This window comes from Pipistrellus kuhlii, unplaced genomic scaffold (genome assembly GCF_014108245.1).
Source record: "Pipistrellus kuhlii isolate mPipKuh1 unplaced genomic scaffold, mPipKuh1.p scaffold_m20_p_4, whole genome shotgun sequence".
Classification (NCBI taxonomy): Eukaryota; Metazoa; Chordata; class Mammalia; order Chiroptera; family Vespertilionidae; genus Pipistrellus; species Pipistrellus kuhlii.
This window is the reverse complement of record NW_023425540.1, coordinates 32,918,459-32,923,085: the sequence shown is the minus strand read 5'-3', so window position 1 is coordinate 32,923,085 and position 4,627 is coordinate 32,918,459. Positions and strand designations below refer to the sequence as shown.

Genomic DNA, 4,627 nt, shown 5'->3' with positions numbered 1-4,627 from the left:
AAGCTTAAGCTCAAGCACAAGGGAAGCAGCACAGAGGAAAGGAAGGTCCTCTGAACTGATTCAGGAGCTTACATGTACAATTCATTGGCATGTTCACAATGTTTACATCACAACTGTCCATTTTCAGAAATTTTTCATTATCCAAAACTGAGGCTTTGTACCCATTAAACTATAATTCCTCATTCTCACTCCCCCATGATCCCTGGTAACTTCTATCCTACTTTCTGTCTCATATATATGAATTCTATATTCCTCATATAAGCAGAATCATACAATATTTGTCCTTTTGTGTCTGGCTTACTTCAGTTAACATAATATTTTCAAGATTCATCCATGTTGTAGCATGTGTCAGTATTGCCTTCCTTTTTATGACTAAATAATATTATATTATATATACATATTATATTTTGCTTATTCTTTAATCTGTTGATGGACACTTGGGTTGTTGTGAATACCATTCAAGTTAGCTATTGTGAATAATGATGCAATAATGATGCTGTTGATACCATGTAGGGACCTTGACCCAGAAACCCAAGGATGCCAAATGATTAGAAGAAACACCAGATAAGCTAACCACAAGAGTGTCACCACTCCGCCACTCCTGGCCCGAGAGTGCAGAAGTAGCCTTTCTTATCTCCCTTCTAACTGCTGACTTTTTTGCAGATGTGAAAACCAATAGTTCCTTAGCAACCGACAGAAGGAGAAAGTAGCTCAACCCTGACATGGAAAATTCTAAATGCCCACCTTTTCCAAAATGCCTGCCTGTCCCCAGCTTATAAAAGCAACCAGGATGCCCTGATTGGGTAGTTCAGTTGGTAAAGAACATGGTTCCAACATGCGGTTTTGGATTCAATCCTGTGCATACTTAAGTAGAACAACAAATCTCTCTCTCTCTCTCTCTCTCTCTCTCTCTCTCTCTCTCTCTCTCTCTCTCTCTCTCTCTCTCCTTTATCTTTCTGACTCCAGCAGTCTAGACATTTATGGAACCAGGAGAATAATGAGTTGTGCCCTCTGCAGCTCTGACTATAAATGGTGCAGTAGAAAAAGGGTGAAGATGCGAAGGGCGAAGAGTTAAGTAAGCTGGGCATTCAGTGGTGAGGCATCCAGGCCATAAGAGCTTCCATGCAAATCCTATTAAGAGTAATAATACCCTGTAGGTAGAAGTGAGCATTGCTTGTGTAGGAATCTTGAGGATCTACCTCTGGGCCCCAGCTTCCTCAGTTGTAAAATGGGATAAGAATAGCATTCAAATAGTAGAGTTGGTGTTGGTTGGGATTCCTCCCCATCTACTCACCTCACTTCTCCACTCTGACCCAGGAAGCTGATCTGGGTAGGCTACATCAACAGGCTCCTTGTCTCTGCCTTCTGTTGGGTTCAGACAATGGGAGGTACCAGCAGGATATGGGAAGAGGAGGAGAAGAAGGAGGTTGGAATATTTATTCTCTGGATTTCTTCCCTGGGTATTGCATAGGCTAGACATACTACAAACTCCTGGCCCCCTTTCCAAACTGGCAAAAAAAAAAAATCCCAGGGAGGGAACTAAGAATTTAAATTAATAACAGCACCAAACTCATGGGCATGGACAACAGTGTGGTGATTGCTGTGGGGAGGAGCAGTGGGGGTCATGGAGGAGGACATAGGAGAAATGAATGGTACACCGGAGACTTAACTTGAGCACACAATGCAGTGTACAGATGATGTGTTGTGGAATTGTGCACCTGAAACCTATATCATTTTGTTGCCCAGTGTCACCACAATAAATCCAACAAAAAGGAAAAAAATAGCATCCTGGGTATTTCTGATAACCTGGTCAACCACTTAAAGGCTGTGGGCTTCAGAGAAAAGGAAAAAATAAGAATCCTTTTCTGACACATCACCATTGCTTTGTTTTACCTGTTTTTGGAGCTTTAGATAAATGGGGTTGTCTAGTATCTACCTTTGTCTGGCTTTTATTTAATATTCTGTCACATTTTTCAGGTAAGAGTGGTTCATTCTTATAGCACTGTAGCATTCTATGACTACACCCAAAGTAGAGGGGCTGGTGTTTTTCCCACATTCCTAACAAACAGTATTTTCCTCACCTGTCCATATCCTTCAGCCTCCCACCCTAACACAAGCAAAAATAATTCATTGATGTAAATACAACATAAAATAAAAGCACATTTCATGAAAAATTTGTGAATGTTTGCTATGATAGTGTGGGCTAAGACACAGTTCTAACTGTTTTACATGCTCTAGCTCAACCTTCACAAAACCTTACAAGGGGATGATATTATTATTCCCATTATCTAATAAGGAACCTAAGGCATAAAAAGGTGAAGTAACTTGTCTAAGCTTACACAGCTAGTAAGTGGCATGGTCAGGATTTGGGTTCAGGCAGTCTGGTTCCAGAACCAGCACTCCTAACCACTCTCCTCCCCAGCTTCTAACCAAGTTCAGGCCATATGGCACACCAGTGACTGCCATGAAAGAAAAGCATGGCTAGGTCTCATGAGTAAGATAAGCAAAAGCATCTGCCTTGCACATGGGAGAGGCTCATGCATGTTCAACTTACATCACAAAATAGAGATGGGAAGACCAGGTAGGTGGCCATTCCAGCCTGGATGTGAGCTGCTGAGGACTTGAATGTCACAAAGATGAAGAGGAATTACTGTAGTCCAGTCATTCAGCACCAAGTTCTCATCATGAGAATAGAAAAAAATCAAGGAGCAACCTGGAGGGAAACCGTGATACTATAAAAGTGACTCAGGAGGAATTATTGACATACGGCATGTTGACATCAGACACCCATTATACAATAACATTCTTGCTGTATGTAATCTCTCCATATTCTGATTTTAATCCCAAGGGTTTCTAAGAAAACCCTGGATAACACCACTGATTCCATGAAAAGCAGCAGACCATTTCCACCACCCTGTTGCCTCTGGGTGGCTGAATCACATGGCAGGCACCTTCCAAATACTCGTTAGGGTAGTTCTGCATAGCTTTGTCCCATGGTTTAACTTGGGTTTGCCCTTCAGCAATAACAATCCCCAGAATACCCTTGACTATTAACAACATTGGCAGGCTTCCTGGTCACACACAAGATTTAAATAGGTCAGGGCTGCTGTTTTTCACACATTAGTAACAGCATTTTCCTCACCTGTCACACACCCTTTCCTGCACCAACCATAGGGCAGGAAAGAGACTTCATAGGCATGAATACAGCATTAGGATAAAAGCATTTGAACAGAAATAAACAATCTTCAGGTTCGTTCTTTTGTAGATGTTCTGTTTGGGGACTGCTCATAGAAAGAAAGGGGAAGAAAATGGTTATAAGCTGCCATCTTAGCTGGGGAGTTTGGTTCAAAGTCACAAACACACAATCTTGGTTTTCAAATATGAGTCATTAAACCAACAGTTGGAAGACTCTTGTCTTAGCCATAATTTTGTAAATGTTTTCAAAAGACCACTAGCACAGTAGGCAGTTCTTAATTTCTGAAAGGATTGTGTTTCTAAATTTACATTGTTTTAGCCGAAACCAGTTTGCCTCAGTGGAAGAGCCTTGGTCTGCGGACTGAAAGGTCCCAGGTTCGATTCCGGTCAAGGGTATATACATTGGTTGTGGGCAGATCCCCGGTAGGGGGTATGCAAGAGGCAGCTGGTCGATGTTTCTCTCTCATCAATGTTTCTAGCTCTCTATCTCTCTCTCTGTAAAAAATCAATAAAATATATTTTAAAATAAATAAATAAAAATTTTAAAAAATTACATTGTTTTAAACTGTAAACATAACTTTTCTTAAAACATACATATGATTGTTAAAAATTGAGGTGTTACAGGAGCGTCGTCCATTTCTCCACTAGGAAGGACGCTGGCATTGAGAATATAGTTACCATGTCTTCCAGTGCTTTGACAAAACTTCTGATGGGTGTCTTCCTGACCAGCGTCCGCCATTTCATTTTGTTGGAGCCATGGCTGTATTCCTGGGGGTCGCAGCTTTCTGTGATTGCTGAGGCTGAACCAAGAAAGAAGGCACCTGTAGATTTCCACAGAAATTATGATTCCGTGAAAAATTTCCAGGAGATGAGGAAGGCTGGCATCTGTCAGAGTGCAAGGTGACCTTGAAATGTAAATAATTTAAATATATATATATATATATATATATATATATATATATATATATGAGTAGTTTCTCTTAATGAATAAGAAATACTGTGAAAAAAATTGAGATATTACATATGTACAGAAAAAGGCACTAATTTTAAGTGTTCGGCTTGATGAATACCCGGGTAATCCACCAGATCAAGGTAAAGCACCCAGAGGCTCCTTCATGCCCCTTCCTAGCCAATAACCATCTCAGAATTCTTTCACCACAGACTAGATTTTTAAAACAATGTAAAAAAATTAAATTATTATTTCAGAGAGGAAGGAAGAGGAAGGAAGAGGAAGAGAGAAACAGAAACATCAATGATGAGAATCATTGATTGGCTGTCTCCTGCATGCCCCCTACTGGGGACCAAGCCTGAAACCTGGGCATGTGTCCTTGACCGGAATCAAACCTGGGACGCTTAAGTCCGCAGGCCAGTGCTCTATCCACTGAGCCAAACCAGCTAGGGCATAAAGCAACTTTTTAATTGATACAGAACT

The 4,627-nt window shown here is 40.8% G+C and overlaps 1 long non-coding RNA gene across 1 annotated transcript; it reads right to left on the bottom strand.

The window, feature by feature from the left end:
- Positions 1-919: 919 nt before the first annotated feature.
- On the bottom strand, positions 920-4,113 carry LOC118702666. Its single transcript, XR_006739739.1, has 4 exons — positions 3,874-4,113; positions 3,143-3,281; positions 2,555-2,713; positions 920-1,365 (listed from the first exon to the last, which is right to left on the bottom strand). It is a non-coding gene; the product is annotated as an uncharacterized LOC118702666 (long non-coding RNA).
- Between the last annotated feature and the right edge of the window lie 514 nt (positions 4,114-4,627).